We start from the raw sequence: 21,331 nt of genomic DNA, 5'->3' as shown, positions 1-21,331 counted from the left end.
TTTCAAAGGATGATATAACAGTGGGCTCTCACTGTTTCTCAAGCCTTTGGAGGGCATTGAGGAAAAAGCTAAATTTAGGGTGATCTTGAAGAGGCTTCAGTAGCATCTTTTGTTTGGCTACACATTGATCACAGTTTGGATTAGAGGAATCTGTTCTGTAAGATGATGATGCTTCTGGGATTTATTGTATGGGAGGCATGTAGGAGGAGATATCGAGGCTACACATTAGCTTTTCTTTATCCTAGCCTATGTTGATTCAGGCCCTTACGAATTATCTGCTTACGTAGCCTCATTCCATCCAAAAACTGGACCTTGCCAGTGACTGACTCTGGAATTAGTTTTGTACCAATACCACCTTATGGGATGTCTGTGATGTTAGGTAGCTCTCATCTGTAGCTGTGTACGCTGTCTCATCTCTACATGCTACAGCTAGGCCTTCCGTTGTTCTTTTAGCCAATCTTAAGTCTGCTACATCTTCCTTGGTACCCCACCATGGATCAAGGTTTGGGTATCTGAATTATAGATGGTCCTACACCAAATGCCTGTCATGCACTCAAAGTGGCTCCTTCATATTGACTGTCTGAAGCTTCTCATGCCAGATCTTTTTCCTGGGGACTTCCCCACCTTCACTTAAAACAGCACTTCCTACTTCTGGGTGTGTGTCCTTCACTTCTCTCTGTTCTTTGAGGGCTAAGTACATTTTGACAGTGCATTCATCTCATATGGGTGGGCACAGGAAGCTAAATCTTGGTGAGTAAGAAATGCAACAATGTCAGTCTTCGAAGGGTGGCTCTAGATTATAATAAGAAATGCTGCTTTCTCTGGAATTTAAATCAACTGTGTCACTAAGCGTGTTAGTGCAGGTGGCTTTATATTTGTACTGTTTTTGTGAAAAGATATTTCTTTGAAGGAAGCCATGTGCTTGCTCATTTCTGATGTCAGCTCCTTGATTTGTGGGTTCTAACAGAAAGCACTGAGACTCACTACTTGCAGTAACTCAGGGTTTGAGGATAAAGGAGGGTCACAGGATGAAGGAAGTGAGGAGCTGACGTAAGGCTGAAGTCTAGAGGTGGCCAGAGAGTACTATGTTCAAAAGAAGGAGAAAGTCCTGGATGAGGGAAACCCTGCATTTTCTTCTTAGGCGCATGTACACTTGGCCTTCAGAGACATTTTCTATGAGATTGCTAAAGGAAAAAAGAAACATAAACAAACGAACAAACAAACAAAAAACAATCCTCTGCTTAGTGATTTTTTTAATGGAAGAAAATTTTAATCTATAGGATGATCTGTACAGTTATTTCTGATATTAACATTGTCATTATCATCTGACGAAGTCCTCATTGTGCCAAAAGAAATGTACAATATTATAGTATGGCGGCCTTTTGTACCCATCAAACCTGAGCCACATGGAAGAGCCTTTTGTCTTATGAGAGTGCATTGTAGAGGGTAGATGGGTCAACTTAAACCTGCCAGACTCCTAGTGGCTAATTCCAAAGGTTCTCACTTGTTTGGGAGGAGGGATTATTGGTTCTATAAATAAAGTGTTCCTTTGGTGAAAGCTCAGCTCTATTGCAGAACCTCAATAAATACCAGTATTTTGTAGAAATTCTATTCTTTACCCCCTCCCGTGTGCATGCACACATGAACATGCCATGGCACACATGTCAGAGGACAACCTGAGGGAGTCATTGCTCTCCTTCCACCATGTGGGGTCATAGAGATCAATGCCATGTTATTATGCTTGGTGGCAAGGGATTTTGCCGATGGGACATCTTGATGACTCCCATTTAACATTTATTTAAAAGATCAGATGATTGGGATTAGAGAGAAGGCTCAATGGTTCAGAGCATGTGTCTATTCAGTTCCGGAACATTCAACTTCCTCTTCCAGGTCTGTGGATGGCCAGGTGCATGTGCACATAAACTCTAGCATCAAAATAAAGGGGATATGTCATTGTTTGTGTAACAGGCTTTCTTCATCCCATCATTTGTTGGCAGGCACCCATGCCCATTCTGCTGGGTGTTGTGAACAGCGTAGTAGTGAATATGGCTGTGTAAGCAGCCTCCTCTGTGGTATGCTGATTTACAATCCTTCAGGGACATACGCAGTGGTGGTACTGGATCACACATAGAGAGAAGAATCTCTATGCTAATTCCTATACAGCCCCAGTGGGGAATTTCTTGTTAGCCTTTTAACTTCTTTGGGCTCCTTTGCAACCTTGGATGAAAATAAGGGAGAGGGCAGCTTCTCTAGTGTCACTGGGCATTCAGGCATACCTGTGTTTCCATGGAGCGTAGCTTAATTATTGCTTATATCTTGGGTCATTAGAAAAAATAATTGTACTCTGACATACTATAATTTATAAAGCTATTACGCATTCTCTTTGTAGCATGAGTTGGCAATTGATTTAAAGATTCTAAAAGGGTGTGATTATGGGTAGGGGTGGGGAGTGAGGAAGGGGTGTTGGGAAAGAGGGGAAAGGAGGAGGGGGAAGAAGGAGAGGGAAGAGGAAGAGAGAGATGGAGAAGGGAGAGGGCTAGGTGAGGAAATAGAAGGCCAGCAGCAGTATCCTTGCTTTAAATCTGCAACAGCTTGCCATGTATCTCCAGCTTGACTTACTTTTCTCTTCCACAAATACCTTCCGTATATAATTTATGAAACTGCTTCTTTCTCACACCTGACAGGAAGTTATGTCGTAAGACTTCACTGGGGAAATTTAGAGACAGACTCCTTTGATCATGCCTTGGGCAGAGAACAGTAACACGAGAGTAAAGGAGATGTGGTAAAACTGCCGCCGAGATTTTCCACTGACCATGGCCCAAGCCTCCACCAAGGATGAATTTAAAGCAGAATTTCCATATCGACAGGATTGAGCCAGTTACGTTTCAGTGTCCTTCCCTGGCTCTGTTGTTTTGAGTGAACATAACATTTCTAAATGTGATACGAGTACACATGGGCTGGAATTAGTGCAACATGGTAGATTGCATCTGCTGCCTTCCACCATGGCTAGGGAGCATCCAGCTGAGCAGTTTAAAAGGAAGAAGGACCTATTTTCATTATTGGCTTCATAGGTTTCAGTTCCTGATTGGTTAAACATGAGCACTTGGGCAGGAACTAAATGTTGGCATGGGTATGTGGCTAAGGAGACCTTTGACCTCTCCATAAACTTTGCTGTAGGTAGGAGGCACAGATGGGTGTGTGTGGATACTGGCTCCATCTCTGGCTTTCCCATTTTCTCTTTTACTCTGCCTAGGCCTCCTGCCTATACAATGGTGCTGTTTCCATTCAGGAGAGATTTCTCTGCTCTGTCCATCATCATCTTTGGGGAACACAATCACGGGCACCCTACATGTTTTATAGATATTTTCTTCTCAACCTAATCAGTTTCACTACCAACATTAACCATGGAAATACCAATGCCAAATACTCAGTGGGACTGAATTTTATGTGTGTACCAGACAGTAAACTGAAAAGAAAGCAAGCTCTTATCTCTCATATATGTTTGAGATGATGAACTCTAGACTGAAGGGTTAGTGAAGCCTACCTTGTCACCTTTTACATTGCCCTCTACCACCTGGGAGAAGCCATGTTAAGAAAATGTATTCATGGGTCCATAAGCCCACACTACTGATGCTTGCAGAGCTGAGCTGTGTGCTCAGTTGATTAGATTCTGAAGCCAATATCTTTCTATATTGACAGTATCCACAAATGTTCTTTTATCTATCCATCCATCTGTCCGTCCATCCATCCATCCATCCATCCAACCATCCATCCATCCATCTATCTATCTATCTATCTATCTATCTGTCTGTCTGTCTATCTATGCATGCATGCATGCATTTATGTTTGTATATATGTGGGTGTGAAGGCCACAGATCAATGTCTAGTATCTTTCCCTATCACTTGACCCACCCCTCTCTTTTTAGACAAGGTTTCTCAATGAGCCTGGTGCTGACCAGTTAGGCTGGCTGGTCAGTGAGCCCAGGAATCCTCTTGTCTTTGACTCCTCACTGCTGAAAGAACAAGCTTTTGTTGCCATGCAAGTCCTTTTACATGCATACTTGGCACCTAAGCTTGGGTCCTTGGCAAGTGAAAAATTGCTCTACTGATGGAACCATCTTCCTGGATACCAATATTTACAAACTTTTAAATGAGAATTAAAAAACAAGTGAATACAGGCCCTTATCTAATTATCTTTATTCTAACAGATCTTAAATTCAAACAACCAAACTCTCAGGTATAAATATAGATCACATAGAATTACAAAAGTAATTTACTATAAGGATAAAGGAATCTTTAAGCCAATAGATTTAAATTAAGTGCATTGATTTAACAATCCCAAAGATAGTGTTTTTCTGGAATTAAATCAGCAGTGGCAATGTGTGTGAAGCCTGTATGCTTTGGTGGAGGTTTTAGGAGCTGGCAGGCAGCCCCACTCTGAAATATGATGACTCATTTGCTTCTCTTGCTATAGTTGAACCCCCGGGGAATCATTTTTGAAAAGCATGTTAGAAATTTCACTTTGTTTTCAATTGGCCTAAATACATCCTGGTCAATCAAGTCTACCTCTCTTATCATTGGTTAGCTACAGTATAAACTCTCTTGGTACAATGTATTGTAAACTGGAAACAAAAACACACAGTGGTACTTAACTCTAAAGGATTCATCAGAATGATCCAAGACGGAATGGGCAGTGTAGAGAGTACTGTCAAAAGATGTTGAACTTTCACCTTGGCAAGGACAATACATTCCTGATGTCACAGTGCATTTTCAGCAATTGGACCACATTGAATTTTGATGAGGTATGCACTTGTGGAGAACCTGAAGATGGGAGGGAACAGGAAATGGGATCCCAGAGCTTGGATCATAGCTAAACAACACTTGTAGAGAGTCAATAAGAGTTAGTTTATACAGACTGTTATCTATGCCATAAGTAGGGGTCAGCGGTTGCATCAGCACCAAGAACCTGGAGACGAACCTCACTCTGGAGACAGTGGCCTTCTCACTGCATGGCCATATTTCTCATTTCTTCAAGGAGACAGTCTTTTTTCATCCTGGCCTGGGGGCTTGCAGGTGACAAAGTCCCAAACAACTGAGGAGGGGGATGAATGGGAGGTCACAGAGGTATTCCTGCAATGCATTCTAAGCCAGGGTCCCAACAATGTTGGAAGCTGAATTTTACAGTGTTTATCTTATCACCTTGGCAGTGGCTCCATGGAATGGAAATATATTCTGTGCTGTTTCCCTTCATTGGAGTGTGTGTGTGTGTGTGTGTGTGTGTGTATTTTATGTATATATAATGACAGGAAAACTTATGAAGGTTGTATTCCAGTGTGGCAGGTGGATATTATGTGGTAAAACCAGGAAATCAAATAGACACAGATCTGAATACATTTTAGGAATAAAATAAGGTTGAAGAAAACACACAATGTTCTAGAGAATGTCATTTGCCTTAGAGAAAAGGTGCAAAGACACCACCATGAAGTAAAAGAGAAAGATAGGGTGTACATCATGAAGAGCCTGGAGCTGACTGATGTTGGTGTGTTTTAAAGATTTAATACTGAAAGAATCTCAGCAGAGGTGTGATTTGAGCCCTGTGTTTTCACAGGATCCACTTAGTGCTTTGTGAAGAGTGGGGGAGGTAGGGGAGCTGGGACTCCAAAGATGATAGATAGATAGATGGATGGATGGATGGATAGAGGGATGGATGGATTCCTGAATGGAGTGAGAGAGAGAGAGAGAGAGAGAGAGAGAGAGAGAGAGAGAGAGAGAGAGAGAGAGAGAGAGAGAGAGAGAAATAGGTAGGTAGATGAATAGATGATAAAAGGTTAGTAGGTAGGTAAATAGATGATAGAAGATAGGAAGGAGATAAGTAGGTAGATGATAAATAGGTAAGTTGATAGATGATAGATAGATGGATAGACAGATGGATGATAGAGAAATATAACAGTGAAACTGGTGAATGGCTGATCCATTTGAGAACTACAACTGAGTGAGTAATCGTTCTGATCAAATGAATAGGAGGGTGTAAAGGAAAAAGAGTCAAGGATTAATCCAAAGTTTCATAACTGTGCACAATGGTATTATTTTGAGAGAGGCATGCAAGGCCACATTATATGAGGTTCCGAGAGATTTCAAGTGGAGTTGATCAGTAGGAACTTGGAATGTAAGAGTAAAAGAGACTGGTCTATATAGGTTATAAAGATTTGGCCATTATTATATGCATGGTATTTAAAAATTGCAAAAAATATGGTTGCCATCATTAATAAAATGGTATTGACTCAAACCAAATCTCAAGGAGCCTTTAAGTTTAGAGCTTTGGTAAAGAAGAAAAGACCAACAAAGAGAGCACATAGAATTTGCCCAATGAGCTAGAAGGTGTCATCAATAGGGGAGGCAGAATCCTTGGAAGGGTTTGAAGGAGGAAGGTTTAATGAAACATAAGATATGTGTCTTTGAATGGGAAAGAGACCCTTTGTTGGTGATTGTGATGAGTTTTTCCCCAAAGGTATAGGGCAGTAGTGAATGAAATGAAAAAAGATGTGGGGGTGTCACTTGAGAAGCTTTGAATGGCAGAAGAAAAGTACATAGTAACAGCCAGGAGATTAAAATATCAGCTGAAATTTGTTTACATATTTTTTAGTGAGAGATATCAGAGTGTATATGTATATAGATAAGAAAAGCTCAAAAGAAATTAACAGTGTAGGAAGAGATAAAGTCTTTCAGGGAAAAACTGGTTAGGCATCTACAAGTAAAGAGAACAGTTACTCATAGGAGAATGGACATTTGGAAAATTTTATTGATTCTTTGGAAATTTCATAAATGGGTACAATTAACTCATACTGTCCCTTTGATATGCAAACTCTATATGGATCCTAATATCTCATCCAACTCTGTCTTTATCTCCTTCTTCTCTAACCCACTGAATCCACCCAAAGAAGTACAGGTTGAGTGCATGTGGTGTGATGATTTGGTGGGGAACCATCTATAACAGGCGGTTTGTTTTCTCGGCAGAATGTGAAGTGGGAACAGGGAAGTGTCCATAGGGCTCTGGTGGCTAGAGGAGGTGTGAGTAGTCTTCCCAGAGATGAGCAAGGTAAGCCTAGTGGAATGTATAGCACAGTTAACTTAATGCTCTAAAGCCAATTGACAGAACTTTTGTTTCTGAAGCTTTGTGTTGGTTGAGTGAAGGCCATTAATGGTGAACAGTTAACTTTCATACAGAATAGGGTTTTATTTACCCAAGTATACCTGGAAAAGATGGCCTATGTAGTTAGGGTTAAAAGAACGATTAGGTAGGGAAGACAAATAGAAAAAAAGACAAGATGGCTGATTAAGAACACATACCACAGATGAATGGACCAGTAGCCTCTGAGGTCGAAAGATTATGGCAGAGACATCACTGAAAACCAACCATAGCACCAGAAAACAGTGGTGTAGTGTTGGGCTGGAAATGAGAACACTTCTCCATGGTGAGGGTTAGAATTGTGGTATTGATAGTTATTGTGGATTAAAGGAATTGCATTGTGAATGAGAAAGTAAGGAACCCAAGAGTTCAGAGATGTGGTGTCCTGTGCCTTTCCCAAACCATGCTCTGGGCGTACTGCAGGTATGTATGGGCATTCATGGGCACAATGCTTCTAGTATACTTGTCCATACACTTTACAAAGGTGTGTATTTCTCTTTCACCCCTTTTCTCAGACTGCCTACAGAAGTCTCTAAATTTTCTGTTAGAAAGGATACTAGCCCCAGAAAGCTTGGAATACCCAATACCCAAGAAACAATTCACAGACATTATAAGCTCAAAAAGAAGGAGGGCCAAAATGGGGATGCCTCAGTCCTTAAAAAAGAGAACAAAACTCTCATGGGAGGAAATGCAAGGTCAAATAGAGGAACAGGGATTGGAGAAAAGATCACTCAGAAGCCACCTCACCTGGGGATCCTCCACATATGCAGTTACCAAATCCAAGCACTATATTTGGTCCCAAATAGTACTTACTGGCAGGAACCAGACAGAGATGCCCCCTCAGGGACTATGCTAGAGTCATATAGATACATCTGAACATGTTTGCAGCTAATCATCGGTCTGAACTAGGGGATCCCAATGAGATTGCTAAGGAAAGGACCTAAGGAACTGAAAGAGGTTGCAGCATCATGGGAAGATAACATTATCTACCAACCAACCCCTCCAAAACTCCTATGGAATAAAACATCAACCTCTGTGCATACTTCGAGAGACCTATTGATCCAGATGTGTATGTGGCTGAAGATAGCAGTGTCTGGCATCAGTGTGAGAAGAGGCTTTTGTTCCAGAGAGGGCACATAGTCCCAATACAGGGGAATGACAAGGCAATGGGGTGGAAAGGCAGACCAGAAGGGAGTGCACGTTTGTGAAGGCAACTGGAGGGGGAGGGGGATGGGAGCTGGGCGGGGTAAAGGGATAACATCTCAGATGTAAATACAGAGTATCTAATTAAAAAAGATTGAAAAAAAATCTCATTCTACTTAATTAAATATACTTTTAAAATATTTTTAGTTTTGAATAACTGGTGCCCACAGAGTTAAGAAAATATCCTCAGATGCTCTGGGACTGGAGTTGCATACAGCTGTACTCTATCGAGTGGGTGCTGGGGATTGAACCCAGGTTCTTTGGAAAAGTAGCCAGTGCTTTGTCCCTCATCTTTAAAATGTATATATTTTTGAGAACTTAATGAATATATTCAATGTATTTTGTTCGTATTCAAATCTGTTACCTGCTTCAACTCCTCCCAGGTTTTCTCCAGTTAGACCACCTTACCAACTTTATGTCTTTTTTTTCCACACCCCTGGTCCAATTAGTACTGCCCATATGGCTGTAGGGCCATTGATGGGAGCCACAGCAATCTATCAGGGGCCACATCCCTGATTAAAACTGGCTCCTCTTCCTCCATTTCTCACCTTTTGTTAAATTTCCTTGGCTATTCCCACCAGTTCATTGCTTTCCTCTAGACCATCACGGCCACATTCCAGTAATAATCCTATGTGAGATTTAATTGAAGTTGAATTAAACGTGTAATTAAATTTCAGAATAATAGCCCATTGGTCATTATTTAGCTTTATCGTAAATGTCTTTACATTTGTCTAAGAGTTCTCGAGTTTCTAGATAGTTTTATAATCCCTCCCTGTACAACATATGCTCTCCTGGGTGTTTCTAGTTAATGTTATTTCTGGTTATCTTTTGTTGTGCTGCTAATACAGTAATTATCTTTTTCCTATTATATTCTGTGCCCTTTTTATTGCTGGTGTTTAAGGATGGTATTGATTTTTGTATATTTATTTTGTATCTGCCTTTATTACTGAACACACCAGCATTAATGGCATTTTAATTGATTCTTCAAGATAGTGCTTTTCAAGTCTCAGCAAAGTACAGACTAGCTTTTAAAGGGGTGGGGAACAACCCATGGTGACTCAGAGATTCTTTCTGCAGATGATTAGAATGGTGTTGCTAAGATATGGAATATAAAAGTCAAGGCTACGTTTGTTATCCTGGTAGCTGATTATGAAATAAGCAGCATTCATTCTCTCTGGTTGATTCTCTATTTTGGTGAATTTAAACCAGCACGTGCTGTGTAACCCTGTCCTGTTTACTGAAACTCAATGTCACTGAGTTTATCGTGCCTCAAGTATCATCACCCCGAAAAGGCTCAGATTTCTGGATTTTTCTTTTTCCATCACTACAGAGCTGCCAATCGTGGCATCCCTTTGCTTCTTACAACTTTTAAAAATCTTTTTCAGGATCCAGTGATTCAAACAATAGATAGTGGCAAATGGAACCAAGCATGTAAGTTCTGTGACCATACGATACAACTGTTCAGTTAGTCACCTGTCACTTAGTGGCACAATTCATATTTGTCAATTCTACACACATAAAAAGCTTAAATTTGTTTCCCTAATTTCTAAAAGAATACAAATACAAGATCATTACTAAGGACTGGGAGGATCTAAGATAATACACTCTGGATGTTTTTGGGTCTCCAAATTTAAGCATGAGAAACATTATTCTTTCAATACTTTGACAAAACAAAATGACACTACACTAAATAAAACAGGTGATTGAAAGCAAGCGAGGAAGGGATTGTTTAATGGGAGAAAGAAGGTCAGGGAAGGAGGGTGGGGAGTCTTTTTCATATAGTAACGCAAAAAAAAGCAAATAATGATAAAACAGAAAACTGTATATTCTGTGCAAAACATTACTTATTCTGTGTTTTTATAGACTGATACTTTCTGTGTTAATTTCATTTCCAGAGCTTTCTGATGGTAACTAATGTTTAAATAATAATACCCTTCTCCCTCTTTTTTTAAAAAATATAATTTAAAGAAAATTTCCCTAGCGTCTTAGTCATATAATTAAATAATCCTATAGGTTCTTAACAAATTATCTTTAATAGCAGTTGGCTAATAGATTTTTTAAAATTCTGAGCCTTCTTGGTTTACTGAATGAATGTCTATTTAATAGTAGGTATTCATTAAATAGTTAAACATTTAAAGCAGTAGGTATTTATTTAAATAGTTAAATAGGTAAACATGAAATAGTTTAGGTGCAAATTTTCTAGAATTTCTAAATTGTCATGAAGAAATTTTCCAGTAGCTTACAAGTGCATGCATTCATAGAATGGCCTTTTATCTTAGAGATGTCTTTTAGATTGTGTTTGGTCTTCAGGATTTGGATTCAGAATGAAACTAACAAAATGAAGAGAGTTTAACTGAACTTCTGAAATGTGTGTAGGTTGAAGAATGGCTGAACCTTGTTGGGTTTGAAGATAACACGACAATGTTCACTAAATGCAAACTTGTAACCAAAACATATAATAATGTAGGCTGAAGATGGAGATGTAGGAATACAGGTCCCCAGCTCTCCCCACATTCCCAGAGACCTTGGCCAAAGAAGGTTTGGCATTCACTGAGATGACCAGGCTGGTTTCTGGTCCCAAGTCTCAGACTATGCGCCTAGCTCAGTTTCCCAAGTAGCTGTGTCTACAGCCATGTGCCATTATAGCAAGATTTCAAACTTCCCTGATGGGGATTGCAACTCTGTAGAAAGAAACACTCCACACTAGGGAAACTCAGAGCTCTGGGAACCTTTCCACTCAGAACTACCCACAGGCTTGGGGGCAGTCACCCCACCATGGGAAATATTCATATGCCATGGCTCTTTCTCAGTGGGATACATCTACCTTTTGTTGCCCGTGAAGTTACCGTCAGGCTCAGGTTGTGGATTACTGAGTGTGTTACTGAATGAGTGGGCCATTGAATATATTGCTGAGTAAGGAATTATGGAGTGGATTGCTGGACAAATGAACTTTTCATCTTTAAGCTTTTTAGAGTGGTATGTGTTAACTGTACAGGATAGTAGGTTTTTTTTTTTTTCATGACATTTTCATATGTGTGAACCTTCCTCTGATTGTCTCACCACCCCTCTGCCCTGGCCTCTCTCTCATGACCCGGCCAGGTTGTCACAGCTGCCCTCATCTTTGTCACTGTGTTCTCATGTACTTTCATGTTCTTTTCCATTTTCATCTAGACTCTGCATATGAGATCAAACATATTTGCCTTCCTGAGTATGGCTTATTTCCCTTAACATAATGATTTATAAAAACATTTCCTCATTGCAAAGCACAAAGTCCCTGCTTAGTCTTGCCCAGTTATGCATGACCATATTAGTCTTAAAATGCTGGTATCTTGGGGCAGGGCAGATGGCTCCGTGTTTAAGAATGCTTGGTGCTCTTCCAGAGAATCTGAGCTCTATTTTATTTCCAGGAACCATATTGGGAGGTTCATAACTATTTTTAACTACAACTATGGAGAACCCAATGCCCTCTTCCGGACTCTGTGGGCTTCTGCATGCATGTTTATCACTCATCATACATAAGTGCAAAAGTAATACAAATCTCTCAAATACTGAGATATCAGTAATGAAAATCAGAAGGTAACCCCTAGGGTTCTTTAGCCTCCTATACTCAAAAAGAGTTCCATTTAACATTCCTAGCTCCATTTTCAAGGCATGGTATTCAGACTCCCCAAGCATTTGCCTGCTAATTCTGGGGGAAGAGGGAAGCATTTGAAGACTAGCATTGCTCACAAGCTCCTCTTTACATTGTCCCCACAGTACAGTAGTTTTCAGTACATACAAATCTGCCTTGAACCAGGATCTGAGCTTTGTGTTCCTGCAGACTGACTCAGATTTTGGTTTTTTGAAAATGGCTCTGTAATCCAAAGTAGCTCCCTCTTGCAGGCCTGCATCCAGTGCTTTTGAAGTTGAACTGAGAATAAATGCTAATGAAACTTTAGCTTGACAAGTGAAGCCACAAACACAGATGTAGATGTCAGTCACTGAGGACAGCTATGCTGCATCTTAAATGCATCCAGAGACTGAGGAATGAAGTAAACAAGGTATAATTGTCTCCCTTCCTCAGCAGTATTATTTGGACATCCACCACTTCTTATCACATGAGATAATTCATATATATATATATATATATATGTATATATATACACACATATATATATTCACTAACACACAGAGAGAGAAAGAGAGAGACAGAGACAGACAGAGACAGTGTTTATTTGAGATTTGCAATATCAGAGGTACATGGAAAATTAAAATACAAACTATTCAGGGTTTCTATTCCTGCACAAAACATCATGACCAAGGAGCAAGTTGGGGAGGAAAGGGTTTATTCAGCTTACACTTCCACATTGCTGTTCATCACCAAAAGAAGTCAGGACTGGAACACAAGGAGGTCAGGAAGCAGGAACTGATGCAGAGGCCATGGAGGGTTGTTGCTTACTGGCTTGCTTCCCCTGGCTTGCTCAGCCTGCTTTCTTATAGAACCCAGGTCTACCAGCCCAGGGATGGCTCCACCCACAATGGGCTGGGCCAGGGATGGCTCCACCCACAATGGGCTGGGCCCTCCCCCCTTGATCACTAGTTGAGAAAATGCCTTACAGCTGGATCTCATGGAGGCATTTCCTCAACTGAGGCTCCTTTATGGTAACTCCAGCTTGTGTCAAGTTGACACACAACCAGCCAGTACACAAACCTATCTGGTTTCTTACTTTCCTTTTAAACTTTCCTTTAATATTACTTCTGTAAACTAATAATTTTAATCAAACCCTTAGATGTGACAATCTGAACAGTGATAGTTTAAAACTCAAAAGTTACATAGACATAATTTTTAAAGCAGTCTATTTTGGGTTGAAGAAAAGACAGCTGATTTAACAAAGGGTCATATGCATGTTAGATGGTACAGGCTCTGCAGCCACAAGCACAATTAAATGCACGATTAAGTGTTCTTGTTTTGCTTAAAAAAGAACAATTATCTCCAAGTCTTCTGTGATGCATAAATATACAAACTGGAGGCCTGAATTGACTTCACGGTCTGATTAGGTCATTGGAGCCTCTTTGTGGAATAATTTATTTTTTAAATCAGCGTCCTACTATGTAGCCTTGAGTGACCTGGAACTCTCCATGTAGACCAAGTTGTAGGCTGGCACTGAACTTACTGTGATCTTCCTGTCTTCACTTCCAGACAGCTGGAAATAAAGGTTTATGCTATAATGTCTATTTCCAATGTTTTAAAAAAATGCATATGTAAGTGTCTGAATGTGTTTATGTGCACCACATAGATTCAATTACTCAGGGAGTCTTCAGATCACCTGGAACAGACAATTGGGGACTACACCCGCATCCTGTGGAAGGGTAGAAAGAGCTCTTAACAGTTGAGCCAGACCTCCAGCCTCTCCAGCTTTTTAAAATGAGCTTACAGAAAGCTTTCTTCTGGTGTCTGGCTCCTGCTCTCACAGCCATTGCAGTACCTTGAGCTCCATGGACACAGCGCTGGGGCAAGCGAGAGACACTCGGGCACTGGGCAGCTCTGTGCCTTGTGGAGGAAAATTAACTAAACCAGGGCAAAGAAGATCCTAAGAAGCAAAATGTCCTCATATGCATTCTTTGGGAAAACCTGCTGGGAGGAGAGCAAGAAGCACCTGGATGCTTCTGTCAGCTTCTCGGAGTTCTCCAAGAAGTGCTCAGAGAGGTCAAAGACCATGCTAAAGAAAAGGGAGAATTTGAAAAAATGGCAAAGGCTGACAAGGCTCCTTATGAAAGAGAAATGAAAACCTACATCCTCTCCCACCAAAGGGGAGACTAAAAAGAAGTTTAAGGACCCCAATGCACCCAAGAGGCCTCCGTCGGCCTTCTTGTTCTGTTCTGAGTATTGCCCCAAAACAAAGGTGAGCATCCTGGCTTATCCATTGGTGATGTCGTGAAGAAACTAGGGGAGATGTGGAACAACACTGCCATGGATGACAAGAAGAAGGCCGCCAAGCTGAAGGAGAAGTACCAAAAGGATATTGCTGCCTACAGAGCTAAAGGAAAACCTGATGCAGTGAAAAAGGGGGTGGTCAAAGCTGAAGAAAAAGAGCAAGAAAAAGAAGGAAGAGGAAGAGGAGAATGAGGAAGAGGAGGAAGAAGATTGTGATGATAATGAATAAGTTGGTTCTAGCACAGTTTTTTTTTTTCTTGTCTATAAAGCATTTAACCCCCCTTTACACAACTCACTCCTTTTAAAGAAAGAAATGTAAGGCTATGTAAAATTTGTTTTTAAACAGTACAGTGTCTTTTTGTATAGTTAACACACTACTGAATGTGGCTTTAGATAGCCCTGTCCTGGTGGTATTTTCAATAGCCACTAACCTTGCCTGGTACTGTCTGGAGGTTGTAAATTGGTGTGGAAATTTAAAGCAGGCTCTTGTTGGTTTACAGCACAAATTAGTTATATATGGAGACAGTAATTTGGTTGGTTTTTTCTGTTTTTTTTTTTTTTTTATTTTTGGTTTTATTTTGGGATTTTTTTTTTCATCTTCAGTTGTCTCTGATACAGTTTATACAAAGATAATTGTTTTTATGTTAACTGAATACCACTCTGTAATTGCAAAAAACAAAACAAAAAAAAAAAACAAAACAAAACTAATTCTGGCTGCTTTGTTGACATTCTGAATGCTTCTAAGTAAATACTTTTTTTTTAATTGGAAAAAGTGCATTCTTTAATGTCTGCTTCCTCTGTGGTTGGAGTAGGAGGAGAAGGGAAATCGTGGGAGAGGAAGTACAAAGCCAAGGTGGCCACCACTCTAGTATCTCTTATCTTTGCTCTTGATGAAACCGAGAATGTATAAGGCTCTGAACCAAAGCATCACATTGTCAGATTTACATTTAAGCAGGCACATTGTAGCAAGGCTAGAGCCATGAAGGCTACTTAGTCTTCTGTAGAAAAAAAATCCTTAGAAGGGAGGGTGATTGGACCACAACACCAAAGTGGTCACAACCTTAATGTATTTTGGCTCTATAGCTAACTATGTTGATGTATTGATTGTAGTGAATTAGTCAATCAATCTTTATTAAGTTTTGGTAGCTTTCAGTAGTGCAATGAAATAAGGAAAAGTAGATTATATATCTTGGATTCTGTAGTGCGGATCAGGGAGAGGACAAGTTTACTTCTTATGTCCTCTGAGAGATAGATCATTGAGAGACCATTCAGTCTAGATATGAATGAAGCAAAGCTGGTAGATCAAACTGTAGTATAGTAATCTGCTTCAGAAGATCATCATGTGAAAGGTCCACAAAGAAGCCTTAGTTTCTCTTTTCAAAGTCATGAGTCTAGGGTGGCTGGATGAACTTCAGAAATAGCAGGTGGAGGTAGAAATGTGAGCTGATTCAAACAGGTGGGGCATTGTAGACTAAGGAGGGAGTTGGCTCTTTCATGTTGTAGCAGAAACACGGGTTGCTTGAAGGGAGAAGCATTCTGTGTTTGGTACTAGATCAACACCACAGAGACTGTCTGCATTTGGAAGAGGTTACATCCCAGCCAGTGAGGCGAAGATGAAACTATTGATCAGTCATGCCTGGCTGGTATGCATTAGCCTGACCCATTTGGACCTGAGGTTTCCTCTTAATCATAGCAAGCTTTCTTGAAGAAGACTTTCCCACATAGCTCGGAGGATACACTGAGCACCACAGCCCAGCAGTCTGTATACTAGGAAAGATCAGAGACCCACACAGCTAGGAGAAAATATACACCAGCTTCCCTTGCAGTATTTGATGTGAGTATTTTGTGTCTTCTTCCACAGTCCCCATTACCTCAAAACATGCTGTTAGAGACATTGTTAGGCCCAGAAATGCTCTCCTCAAATGTAATTGTTTGACAAAATTGCTTTTTTTAGTGTGTTTGTCTATATTCATCACTGGTCTCCTTTGGGCTATACTGTGCCTTATTGGAGCAAATGTATGTCTCTGATAAACCAAATTCATGGGTCAAATCAACTCTGGTTAACAGGAAGTCTAAACAACGAGAGAAATAGTAGTGACACATAACTTACTATTTTTCTCCCAGTTCACTATTGGGTGATGTAACTGAGGGCTTTTCCTCCCATACCCAGTTCCCAAATTATCGACCCTGAGATTTAATTATTTCAAGAATAAATGCTTAGGTCATAAGTTTTTTCTCATCACCCAACTAGCTCATAACTCAATCAACCCATTTATTCTATTCTATGTGTACCACATGATGGGTTACCTCTCCTCAGTTTCATATGTCTGTCTGCTCAGAGTTCAGGGCAAATCTTCCTGTGCTCGGGACTCCATCTCATAACTCTGTCTGTTGGATATCACTTTCTATTTCCTGCCTATGCTAAATAAGCCAACAGCATTTTGTTGACAGCTGATGCTTCCATACATTGCACAAGAGATCCTTTCTATAGGGTGACTCATTCTCCGAACCTTTTAAATCGTGGTTGTTTTTCCTCACCTCAGTAGCAACACGTTTTCATTGTAGAAAGGGTAGAATGGGAAAGAACAAAGCCATCCCCTATCCAATCAGGTGGAGATACAGGGCAACAAGTGTTTTGATAAGGATACACTTTTCTCCATCTCCCCCTTTCTTTTTCTCATTTTGACCAACAGGAAGAGTCTCTGTTTTAGAAAGTCAAGGTTGTACTGTCATTAACTATCTGGGATTAACCCTGTGGCAATTATCTCATGAAGCAGCAGTGACATAGCTGATTGACAGTCACTTAAGGTAGGGAGGCTGTGGTTTAGCTGCAGTTGGAAGAGAATGCACCATGGTGGGGAAGGCATGGCAGCCAGGGCTTATGCATCCTCAGGATGCAGAGAGATGAATACTGGGCTTCAGTCCATTTTTTTCCTTTTGTATTCAGCATAGGACTCAAGACCATGGGATGATGACATCCACTGGGCAGGTCCTCCTCCATCAACCCAGTGTAGAAACTGCCTCACAGATGTAAGGAAAATGTCAGTGGAGGAAAATGAGAGTCGATACTGTCTGTCCTCCAAATGGTGAGAATGGACTTTATTGGTATGAGAGGCTGGTGTTTCCAAACTGTTGTGTCAAACAGTTGAACATACCCAGCAGAGAGTGATAATCAGCTTTTGTAATGGAACATAAGGAGAGGTAGGACCTGGAACTGCTTTAGAAGATGCTTGTTAGGAGACCTGCTGGCTCCATGTTGTGTCATGCAGATTGACTGGCTTTTGTCACATGTGTCATGCAGATTGAATGGCTTCTGTCAGTCCATGGGTAACAGGCTTCTTCTTTTATGGTCCTGGTTTTAGGGCGGGAGTTCCTTTTGACAGACAAGCCTGTGTGATTCTGGATCCTGTTGCTAATGAATCTTAGCCATCCCGGGGCTTTCCCATTAAATGTAGTTTTCAATACTAAATATCTAAAATTGTGCTTTTATTCATACCTCAAAAGATACCACCTACTTTCTGTCCTTCTCTAATGTTCAGGGCTTTTTAAATGAAGCATCATTGTAATTAATTCATAGAGTACGAATACCTTTATTGTTTTGTCTAGAATATGTAGAATGGCTTAGAACACTCACAGTTGTAGGGATCTCATTGAGCTTTCACTGCTAAGCCGAACTCCTCAGCCTCTTTTTATGAAATTTTGGCCTCATGGACTTTGGACCCCCACAGACAAGTGCATCAGGGCACTGTAGATTTTTAGTCCTTGCTGGTATTAATAGGTAAAGGAATGGCAGCCTCAGTGCTCGAATCGACTTACCAACTTGCCAACATTTTCCCTGCTCCTACCTCACATTTGCGTTTGCAAATCCCTATACAGTGTGCAGCTTCAGACTGTATTCTGCACATTTCAGAGTTTTATACAGTCTAATTTATTTTATATGTTTTTGTTGTTTCTTTTCAAATGGAGCTCTCATATAACACCAGTTAGGTTCAAGCATAGTATGTAGCCCAGGCAGGCCTTGAACTTCTGATCTTCCAGCTCTACTTCCTGAGTGCAGGGGGGCTTAACCTTTAAGTTTTAATGGCTTAGTATGTGTGTAATTATCTGCCAAGTTTATAATTGGCCTTTTTATTTTGCTTACGGTATTTCTGGTCTAATAGAAGCTTTTGATTGAAATCAAACCTTTCAGATATTCTTTCTAGTTCTGGGAATGTCACATGAGGACAGACTTGCTTGTTCAACCTGTGAGCGACTTCAGGTTCATTGTCCAAGACGACAGAAATAGGAAAAAGAAATGATGCTTCAGACTTGGCATTATTATGAGAAGATATTTCTCCCCAGCGAACCATTTCAGTCTCTTTATTATTTTGCAGTTTAATTTTAAACAATTAATTGTTCATTTTAGTGTTAGCTTGCCTTGGGGTATTATAGGAGAGCCTAGCATTATTATTTCTTGTTGTTGTTGTTTTTTTATTCCCCTCAGTTGATAAAATGTACTGGAACAGTTCTTTAAATAATCCTAGCTTTATTGCTAATTTAAAATGTCCCTTTTCATTATGAACCAAATTATGAGTACCTAGGTCAGAATTTTAATTTTTTTCAGCTTTATTTTGTGTCTCTACAATCAGATTATATAGGTTCTAGGCTTGGCTTTTCCTTTAACTTCTCTTTCCTTTTCATTTTAATTTTTTTAGTTTCTCTCATCTTTTATGGGATGTTTCAAACAGTTCTATAAAAGTTTCAAGTCATTTTTTGGAAATTATATACTGTTTATGAATAAATTTGAGGGTTGGTATCATCGGGTTTCATTTGCTATGAAGAGATAGCATGACCAAGGCAACTCTTATAAAGAAAAAAACAACCATTTAATTGGGGCTTGCTTACAGTTTTAGAGGTTTAGTCTGTTGTTATCATGGTGGGAAGCATGGTAGTGTGCAGGTAGACCTGGTGCTGGAGAAGCTGAGAGTTCTACATCTCGATCTGAAGGCAACCAGAGGGAGACTGTCTTCTGCAGGCAGCCAGGGTGGGACTTCTTACCACACTGGGCACAGTTTGAGCAAAGAACCTCAAAGCCCAACCCCACAGTGATGCACTTTTTCAACCAGACCACATTTACTCTAACAAGGCCACACTCCTCAGAGTGCCACTTCCCACGGTCCAACCATATTTAAACCACTACAGCTGGAAAGTTGGATTAGTGATTACACATACTTACTGTACTTACTGCCCTTGCAGAGAACCTGGGATCATCTCCCCACACCTGCATGGCTACTCATAACCATCCAAAACTCCAGTTTCAAGGGATCCAACACCCTCTTCTGGCCTGATCAAGCACTATATACACTTGATGGACATATGGACAGGCAGGCAAAACATTCATACACATAAAATAAATGAATGGTAAAGTGATTTGGAGAACATTTAGAGGATGGCCATATGTCTATTTTTAAGTTAATGTCCATGTCTCTTAACAAGGGTTGACAATGTTTCTTTACATCTATTGCTTTATTATTTATGACTATGGTTTACTACTATATGTGGCTTTAACTATTTTTTTTCTAACAGATTGTAGGTTCTGTTTACGAAGGTTGCTGGCTTATATCATTAATTTTTACTAGTCTCATGCCATGGAGAAAATCCTGAGGAAAGATTGGTTAAGCCTTGTCCACATGTCTATGATGGGCTAGGGATGCCTTAGGGAAGGAGTGTGCCTGAGAACAGTTTCTTTTTTTCCTCATTCAGTTCAGCAATGTAGAGAGCTTCTCAGCAGAGCTCAGTGAAAATCTTTCTCACAAAATACTTTCCAGTTATTTGAATGATTCATTTTGATGTTGCTAATAGTGAGGTTGAGAAAGGAAGGCTTACAGGTGTATTGATTTTTCCGCTTTATGTACATTGGAATATTGTAATATTCAAGTCAATGTATCACTAACTGCTAACAGTTACTGAGTAGTCTAGGCACTGGGCCAAGCCCCAAGTATAGATTAATGCATTTAATCTTCACAACATGTTTATGAGATAGGTATTTTATGACTTCCATTTTGAGGATGGAAGACCTGAATACAATAGGTCTAGCAATTCACGCTGATTACTGAAACAGCCAGGGCTAGAGCCTTACTTTGGAGCAAAGAGTACTATTTCGTGGCCCTTGCTCCCAGGGACTGACCCACCTTGCTGCCTACCCCATTTTTTTCCCAGTGCACAAAATGACATGCATTGGGCATGTTGATCAGATGTGATATTCACACATAACTCCTCACTTGTTAATTTCAAAGGATTTGACAACATTTTTGTAGTTTAGATACAAAGCCAAAGAGGTACATATTATAGCAAAACATTCCTTCAAAATATAGATGCCTGGGTCCCTGTTCAACCATCATGTAATCCCTTCTGTGACTTGTTGGACACTTTCTTCTGGCCTTAGAGTCACTGAGTGAAGAGGAAGATGGGTTTTGTAAGCGTCTGGAAGAAAAACAATCCGAGATTTGAGCATCCGTTTAAATCAGCATTCATTTTATACAGACTAAAGCTTCACGCTGCGCAGATAGCTTGTTCCTTTAGTAAATCAATTGCATTGGCAAGCTTTCTCTCCATTAGATTCTATTTCCTTTTTTTTTTTATTAAAGCTGGAAGTAAATGTCCCTCTAAGGCATGAACACACACCCAGTGAAGTCTTCTGTGTCTGCCAATTCATAGACCCAGAAAATGTTCCAACCATAATATCCTCAGAGATCCCATATTCAGAGGCTGAAGCTCAGCAGCCTGAACTCTCACTGGGCATAGAGGGCACACATGTGCCTCAAAACATGCTTACCATCTACTATAGCCTTATTTTGTCCTCTTATGTCGGTTGCCACCAGAGGGGGTGGCCAAGATTTAGTGTAGGTCTTCTGATCTCTGATAATCCAGTCAAGAAAAATATGTCCAGTGTCTTGGGTTTTAGTGAATTTTATGTATTACCCATTACAATTATACCCCTTGTCAACTTGGCACACAATCATATATCCTTATATCATGCTTAATTTCCA

At 40.2% G+C, this 21,331-nt stretch overlaps 1 protein-coding gene across 3 annotated transcripts in view; it reads left to right on the top strand.

Annotated features, from left to right (window-relative positions):
• NELL1 (neural EGFL like 1) overlaps positions 1-21,331 on the top strand; it is a gene marked incomplete at both ends in the record, with an annotated part of 772,717 nt that overhangs the window by 323,973 nt on the left and 427,413 nt on the right. The gene's annotated exons all lie outside the window — the stretch shown is intronic.

The sequence above is a fragment of the Micromys minutus genome, assembly GCF_963924665.1.
Source record: "Micromys minutus genome assembly, chromosome: 32".
Taxonomy (NCBI): domain Eukaryota; kingdom Metazoa; phylum Chordata; class Mammalia; order Rodentia; family Muridae; genus Micromys; species Micromys minutus.
The sequence above is the reverse complement of the archived record's forward strand: the minus strand, read 5'-3'. Positions and strand labels throughout refer to the sequence as shown.